Source organism: Bos grunniens, chromosome 3 (assembly GCF_055505025.1).
Source record: "Bos grunniens cultivar Pamir isolate PY7600 chromosome 3, Bosgru_T2T1.0, whole genome shotgun sequence".
In the NCBI taxonomy this organism is placed as follows: domain Eukaryota; kingdom Metazoa; phylum Chordata; class Mammalia; order Artiodactyla; family Bovidae; genus Bos; species Bos grunniens.
This window is the reverse complement of record NC_141167.1, coordinates 51758549-51767568: the sequence shown is the minus strand read 5'-3', so window position 1 is coordinate 51767568 and position 9020 is coordinate 51758549. Positions and strand designations below refer to the sequence as shown.

General features: G+C 40.2%; 1 pseudogene; it reads left to right on the top strand.

The window, feature by feature from the left end:
* The first annotated feature begins 8161 nt into the window (after positions 1–8161).
* Positions 8162–8412, top strand: LOC147375616 (cytochrome c oxidase subunit 7A2, mitochondrial pseudogene; annotated as a pseudogene).
* Positions 8413–9020: the final 608 nt, after the last annotated feature.

Here is a 9020-nt window from a genome sequence, read left to right as displayed (position 1 = left end):
GCATTTGGTCCCATCACTTCATGGCAAATAGATGGGTAAACAATGGAAACAGTGTCAGACTTTATTTTGGGGGGCTCAAAAATCACTGCAGATGGTAACTGCAGCCAAGAAATTAAAAGATGCTTGCTCCTTTGAAGAAAACTTATGACCAACCTAGACAGCATGTTAAAGAGCAGAGACATTACTTTGCCAACAAAGGTCCATCTCTTCAAGGCTGTGGTTTTTCCAGTAGTCATGTATGGATGTGAGAGTTGGACTATAAAGAAAGCTGAGTGCCGAAGAACTGATGACTTTGAACTGTGGTGTTGGAGAAGACTCTTGAGAGTCCTTTGGACTGCAAGGAGATCCAACCAGTCCATCCTAAAGGAAATTAGTCCTGAATATTCATTGGAAGGACTGATGCTGAAGCTGAAACTGCAATCCTTTGGCCACCTGATGGGAAGAACTGACTCATTTGAAAAGACCTGGATTCTGGGAAAGATTGAAGGTGAGAGGGAAAGGGGACGACAGAGGATGAGATGATTGGATGACATTACTGACTTGATGGACATGAGTTTGAGTAAGCTCCAGGAGTTAGTGATGAACAGGGAAGCCTGGTTGCTGCAGTCCATGGAGTCACAAAAGAGTCAGACACGACTAAATGACTAAAATGAACTGAACTGAGTGTGTATGTTTGCTAGTCAGGAAACTCCCTGTCCCCAGAAATACTGGGATTTTATGGAGGCTTCCTCACATACATATGATCAGTCATAAACTCCATTTCCAGTCACTCTCCACTTTCTAGAGGATTGAGGGGAGAGCTAAAAATTCTTAACATCTTATCTTGACTTGATCTTTCTGGTGACCAGCCCTATCCAGGAGTCATCCAGGAGCCCATCTAGAGTCAACTCATTAAACAAAAGATGCTCCTAGTGCTCTTATCAGAGATTTACAAGGTTTTTAGGATCCCTGTGTCAGGGGAACTTAGTTGCTCAGTGGTGTGAGACTCTTTGAGACTCCATGGACTGTAGCCTGCTGGGCTCCTCTGTCCGTAGGATTCTCCAAGCAAAAGTACTGGAGTGAGTAGCCATTCCCTTCTCTAGGGGGTCTTCCCAACCCAGGGATTGAACCCGGTCTCCTACATTGCAGGCAGATTCTTTACCATCTGTGCCACACATATTAGGACAAGAGATGCTCCTAGTATTCTTGTCATCTTGGAAATTGCAAAAGTTTTAGGAACTCTGTGCCAGGAACCCAGTGAAAAATTGCTGTGTTCTATAGTATATGCAACTTCACATAAACTGAAATTTGCTTTTTCAGAGTGGCTGTACCATCACACCCTTTAACAGCAATCTATCACTAATGCTTGTTTTCAGGTTTACTGTTTGTTTGTTTTTTTGCCAGGCTGGAGGGTATTGTTATTTAATTTTTGTTTTCTGGTATACTAGTAAGGTTGATCATGTTTTTCTTGTCCATTACAGATTTTCCTTCTCTGAATTGTCTATCCATCTGTTGGGTGGCTTGGCTTTTTCTTATTGATTTGAAGAAACTTCTAAAATATTAAGGTATGAATATTTTTGTGATTACAAAATTTCAAATTTCTTTTAATATTATGAAATTTATCTTTTAACTTTATCACACCTTTTGACATGTAGAAGCTTATCATTTTAATGTTGATTTGTCTTTTCTTCTATGGTATGTACCCCTTTTTGGGGTGATCATAATAAATCCTTTCCTAACTGGTGGCATTATAATATATCAGTTTCAGCAGGCTGAGGTGCATTTCTCAGATTTTCCTTCTGTGTTTTCAGTTAAGGCAGGCCACATAAAGAGATTCTTGTGAGAGACTTGGAGACTGAAGTGAAGCAACAGGGATTTTGTAGCTCAGACACTTTTATTGCATATCTGAAAGATCGCCTAATTGGCATGAAGCAGCAGTCAGGCTGTAACTGCTCTGCCTTTTCCTGAATCTTTCTTTAGTTGCTCTAACGCCTGGGCCGGATGTGTGTGTTTTATACGCTCCATGAGGAAGAGCCCCAGTTTCTATAGGATACCTATATGTTTCTCGCTTCATGCTTATCTTGCCTTCCCAACTTTCTGCCCCACGGACTTAAAGCTCCAGCATCACACGGGAAGACGCAGCAGGCTCACGGAAACTGGGTAACCAGCTTCCACAGTCACATAAAGTCAAATTCACATGACAAATCACAAACCATGTGTGCCTATATGACTGAAACTCTGACTGATACAGTATGTTTATGACATAAAGAAAGCCTTCTATAGCTTTTTGTAATAGCTATATTTTTCCCATTTAGGTATTTAGTGCATCTAAACTTTACCTTTTTGTGTGGTGTTGTACACAGACCAAAACTATATTTTTTTTAAATGCTGTTTATCTATCCTTATTCCAGCAATTTCTCTGTCACAAATAAAATATCTATATGTCCACATCAACCTTTTAATTTATTCTCTTTCATTAGTCCACTTACATGTAGATGGCACACTATCAGAATTACTGCTGCCTCACAGTTAGTGTTTACACTTATATGTAGATGGCACACTATCAGAATTACTGCTGCCTCACAGTTAGTGTTAGATAAGCCTTATTTGATTCTTTCTTTCAAAATCATGTTGGTTGTTTTGGCTCTCTACTAACATAGGAATTTTAGTAGAAACTTGCCAAGTTTCATGAAAAAAAAAAAAAAGGGATTTTGTCTGTAGTGACCCTTGCTATATAGATCAAATTAGGGAGAATTGCTTTATGTTCAAGACCTCCCATCTAAGGACATGATATATTGCTCTCCCTGCACTTAAAGTCAATAGTCTTTATTTTTAGAGCAGTTTTAGGTTTATAGAAAAATTTAGCAGAAAATAATGAATTTGTTACAGTTTATGTGCCAGTACTTACATAATATTAACTAAAGTCTGTAAATTACTTAGGGTTCACTCTGTGTTGTGTTTTCAGTGGGGTTTGACCCATATATAATAACATGAATTCACCATTACAGTATCATGCAGGGTAGTTTCACTGCATTAAAGATTCTCTGCATTCCACTTATTCATCCCTCCCTCCCAAACCCTGCCAACCACTGAGCTTTTTACTGTCTCTACAGCTTTGTCTTTTCCACAGCGTCATATATTTGAAATCATATGGTATATAGTCTTTTGAGATTGGCATCTTTCACTTAGCAATATGCATTTCAGTATCCTCCATGTATTTTCATGGCTTAAAAGTTCATTTCTTTTTATTACTGAATAATATTATGTTATATGCATGTACCAGAGTTTGTTTATCCATTCACTGTTGAACAATATCCTAACTGCTTCAGGTTGTCGCAATTATGAATAAAGCCGCTGTAAACCTACATGTTTAGGTTTTTGTGTAGATGTGAGTTTTCAACTCATTTGTATAAATACTAAGGAGCATGATTACTGAATTGTATGTTAAGAATATGTTTAGTTTCATAAGAAACTGTCATGTGGTCTTCCACTGTGACTGTACAGTTTTGCATTCCTCCCAGCAATGAATGAGAATTCCTGTTGCTACACAGACTCTGAGGTGGCTCAGTGGTAAAGAAACTGCCTGCCAGTGCAGGAGATGCCGGTTCAATCACTGGGTTGGCAAGATCCCCTAGAGGAGGAAATAGCAGCCCACTCCAATATTCTTGCCTGGAAAACCCCAGAGACACAAGAGCCTGGCAGGCTACAGGCTATGGGGTTGCAAAGAGTTGGACACGACTGTGCAGTTGAGCTGGAGAAGGCAATGGCACCCCACTCCAGTACTCTGGGCCTGGTAAATCCCAAGGATGGAGGAGCCTGGTGGGCTGTAGTTCATGGGGTCTCGAAGAGTTGGACACAACTGAGCGACTTCACTTTCACTTTTCACTTTCATGCATTGGAGAAGGAAATGGTGACCCACTCCAGTGTTCTTGCCTGGAGAATCCCAGGGACGGGGGAGCCTGGTGGGCTGCCATCTCTGGGGTCGCACAGAGTCGGACACAACTGAAGTGACTTAGCAGCAGCGGCAGCAGCAGTGCAGCTGAGCACACACACACACTCACTTGGAGCTGTGTTTTGGATTTTAGTCAGTTGGCATCTGGTCCCATCACTTCATGGCAAATAGATGGGTAAAAAATGGAAACAGTGAGAGACTATTTTTTTGGTCTCCAAAATCACTGCAGATGGTGACTATAGCCATGAAATTAAAAGACACTTGCTCCTTGGAAGAAAAGCTATGACCAACCTAGACAGCATATTGAAAAGCAGAGACATTACTTTGCCAACAAAGGTTCGTCTAGTCAAGGCTATGGTTTTTCCAGTAGTCATGTATGGATGTGAGAGTTAGACTATCAAGAAAACTGAGCGCCGAAGAATTGATTTTTTTTGGACTATGGTGTTGGAGAAGACTCTTGAGAGTCTCTTGGCCTGCAAGGAGATCCAACCAGTCAATCCTGAAGGAAATTAGTCCTGAATATTCATTGGAAGGACTGATGCTGAAGTGCATCAGCAGTGCTGCAATACTTTGGCCACCTGATGTGAAGAACTGACTCATTTAAAAAGACCCTGATGCTGGGAATGATTGAAGGCAAGAGGAAAAGGGGATGACAGAGGATAAGATGGTTGGATGGCATCACCGACTCAGTGGACATGAGTTTGAGTAAGCTCCAGGAGTTGGTGATGGACAGGGAAGCCTAGTGTGCTGCAGTCCATTGGGTCACTAAGAGTCGGACACGACTGAGTGACTGAACTGAACTGAACTGAACTGAATATATGTATGCTGCTGCTAAGTCGCTTCAGTCGTGTCTGACTCTGTGCAACCCCTTAAACAGCAGCCCACCAGGCTCCCTCGTCCCTGGGATTCTCCAGGCAAGAATACTGGCATGGGTTGCCATTGCCTTCTCCGGAATATTAATGGTATCTTATTAGTTAATTTGCAATTCCATGGTGATATATGATCTGAATTTTTTTGTGTGTATTCACTTGCCATCTGTATATCTTTGGTGAAGTGTCTGTTCATATCTTTTGCTCATATTTTAATTTGGTTATTTGTTTTCTTATCATTGAGATTTAAGAGTTCTTGTATATTTTGAATACTAGTTCTTTATCAGGTGTTTTGCAGAGATTTCCTACCAGTCTAGTACTTGTTTTCATTCTCTTAGTGTCTTTCATACAGTCAAGTTTTAATTTTAATGAAGTCATGTTTGTCAATTATTTTTTTCATCAACCAAGCTTTTGATGTTGTATTTAAAAAGTCATTAACAAATCTAAAGTCATCTGAATTTTATCCTATGTTATCTTCTAAGAGTTTTGTAATTTTACATTTTGTATTTATATCTATGATCCATTTTGAGTAAACTTTTGTGAAAAATGTACAGTTTGTACCTACATTTATTTATTTTTTGCATGTTGATATTCAATTGTTCCAGGACCATTTGTTGAAAAGATTATCCTTTCTCATTGAATTGCCTTTGCTCCTCTTTTGGTCATTTCGAGGCTTTCTATTTTGCCCTACTGATTTACTTGTCTTTTCTTTTACCAATTACTCTACTGTCTTGATAACTGTAGCTTTCTAGTAAGTCTTAAAGTTGGGTATTATCAGTCCTCTGACTTTGTTCTTCTCTTGCAATATTTTGTTTATTTTGGGTCTTTTACCACTCCATATAAACTTTAAAATCAGTTGTCAATATTTACAAAATAACTTGCTGTAATTTTTATTGGGATTGTATTGAGTTTACAGATCACATTGAGAAAAACTGACATCTTGAGTGTATTATGTCTTTCTATCCTTGTACAGGAAAGTCGCCATTTATTCAGATCTGTGATTTCTTTCATGAGAATTTTGTAGTTTTCCTGATATAAATCTTTTATATATTTTTTCAGATTTACATCTACATATTTCTTCTTTTATGGGGACTAAGTTAATGGTATTGGTTTTAATATCAAAATCCAATTATTCCTTGCTGATATTTAAGAGCACAACTGACTTAAAAAAATTTTTTTTTTAATTGAAGGATAATTACTTTACAGAATTTTGTTGTTTTCTGTCAAACCTCAACATGAATCGGTCATAGGTATACATATGTCCCCTCCCTTTTGAACCTCCCTCCCATCTGCCTCCGCATCCCACACCTCTTGGTTGATACAGAGCCCCTGTTTGAGTTTCCTGAGCCATACAGCAAATTCCCATTGGTTATCTATTTTACATATGGTAATGTAAGTTTCATGTTACTCTTTCCATACATCTCACCCTCTCCTCCCCTTAAGGGATCCCTGTCTCCTTAAGTCTATTCTCTATGTCTGTTTCTCCATTGCTGCTCTGTAAATAAATTCTTCAGAGCCATTTTTCTAGATTCTGTATATGTGTATTAGAATATGATATTTATCTTTCTCTTTCTGACTCACTTCACTCTGTATAATAGTTTCTAGGTTTATTCACCTCATCAGAACTGATTCAAATGCATTCCTTTTTATGGCTGAGTAATATTCCATTGTGTATATGTAGCACAACTTCTTTATCCATTCATCTGTCAATGGACATCTAGGTTGTTTCCATGTTCTAGCTAAGAAACTCTGGTATTCTTGCCTGGAAAATCTCATGGACAGAGGAGCCTGGGGGCTATAGTCCATACGGTCACAAAGAGTGAGGCTCGACTAAAGCGACTTATCATTTACATACGTAAAGCTCAACATTCAGAAAATGAAGATCATGGCATCTGGTCCCATCACTTCATGGGAAATAGATGGGGAAACAGTGGAAACAGTGTCAGACTTTACTTTTTGGGGCTCCAAAATCACTGCGGATGGTGACTGCAGCCATGAAATTAAAAGATGCTTACTTCTTGGAAAAAAGTTTTGAACAACCTAGGCAGCATATTGAAAAGCAGAGACATTACTTTGCCAACAAAGGTCCATCTAGTCAGGGCTATGGTTTTTCCAGTGGTCATGTATGGATATGAGAGTTGGACTGTGAAGAAAGCTGAGTGCCGAAGAATTGATGCTTTTGAAGTGTGGTGTTGGAGAAGACTCTTGAGAGTCCCTTGGACTGCAAGGAGATCCAACCAGTCCATTCTGAAGGAGATCAGCTGTGGGTGTTCTTTGGAGGAAATGATGCTAAAGCTGAAACTCCAGTACTTTGGCCACCTCATGTGAAGAGTTGACTCACTGGAAAAGACTCTGATGCTGGGAGGGATTGGGGGCAGGAGGAGAAGGGGATGACAGAGGATGAGATGGCTGGATGGCATCACTGACTCAGTGGACATGGGTTTGGGTGGACTCCAGGAGTTGGTGATGGACAGGGAGGCCTGGCGTGCTGCAATTCATGGGGTTTCAAAGAACTGGACACGACTGAGTGACTGAACTGAACTGAACTGAAAATGGTAGATGGTGACTGCAGCCATGAAATTAAAAGATGCTTACTCCTTGGAAGGAAAGTTATGACCAACCTAGATAGCATATTCAAAAGCAGAGACATTACTTTGCCAACGAAGTTTCGTCTAGTCAAGGCTATGGTTTTTCCAGTGGTCATGTATGGATGTGAGAATTGGACTGTGAAGAAGGCTGAGCGTCGAAGAATTGATGCTTTTGAAGTGTGGTGTTGGAGAAGACTCTTGAGAGTCCCTGGGACTGCAAGGAGATCCAACCAGTCCATTCTGAAGGAGATCAGCTGTGGGTGTTCTTTGGAGGGAATGATGCTAAAGCTGAAACTCCAGTACTTTGGCCACCTCATGCAAAGAGTTGATTCATTGGAAAAGACTCTGATGCTGGGAGGGATTGGGGGCAGGAGGAGAAGGGGATGACAGAGGATGAGATGGCTGGATGGCATCACTGACTCGATGGACATGAGTCTCAGTGAACTCCGGGAGTTGGTGATGGACAGGGAGGCCTGGCATGCTGTGACTCATGGGGTCGCAAAGAGTCGGACACGACTGAGCAACTGATCTGATCTGATCTGAGTGACTGAACTGAACTGAACTGAACTGAAAATGGTATGGTGATATTGGATATACATTTCTCACTCCAGTCTATTTTAGTTATTTTCAAGCACAGTTTAGAGCAAATAAATATATAAGAGCCAGGAGTTGCTGAGTTTGCAGATGAAACTATTTCTCACTTAATGTCCCCTGGCTAAAAGCTCTGAAAGTAAGAAGTGAATTGTTGCCATTAGTACAGTAATTGAACAAAGATGCTGTGGAATCTGCGGCTCTTCATCAGATTATCCAGAGGACCATAATTACTGCTTCACACAGGAAGTTTGAAAATAAGGTTCCAGAGAAACAAAAGATGTTTCAGGAGGATAATGGAATTCCAGTGCATCTGAAGGGTGGGATAGCTGATGCGGTCCTGTATAGAGCCACCATGATTCTTACAGTTGGTGGAATGGCATATGCCATGTATCAACTGGTTGTGACTTCATTTCCCAATAAGCAGGATTGATTCACTTTATCCTTCCAGCAATCAGTTGGTTCTGTTTCATGCAGCTCTCTGTGGACTGATAAATAGCTAGGTTCTTGGGGATCAGTATTTATTGACTTGTACTAACTGCCACCAATAAAGCAGTCTTTACCATAAAAAAGAAAAGAAATGGTCTTAGGACAAAGGTCAAATTCAGGCAACTACCAGTAAATTTCAGGGTAAAAACCAGATCAAGGGTGTAGCTACAGGACCCTTGTTTAAACCTAAGAAAGAATAAAAATGATGCCTCAGAGACCTTCACAGCTAGACAAAAGAGCTCTAAGAATCTTTTTTTTTTTCAGAAGTGTGTTTATTTTTTCTATTTATTTTACTTTACAATATTGTATTGGTTTTGCCATACATTGACTTGAATCCACCATGAGTGTACATGTGTTTCCCATCCTGAACTCCCCTCCCACCTTCCTCCCCATCCTATCCCTCTGGGTCATCCCAGTGCACCAGCCCTGAGCACCCTGTATCATGCATCAAACCTAGACTGGTGATTTGTTTCACATATGATAATTTACATGTTTCAATGCCATCCTCCTATATCATCCTGCCCTCGCCCTCTCCCACAGAGTCCAAAAGAC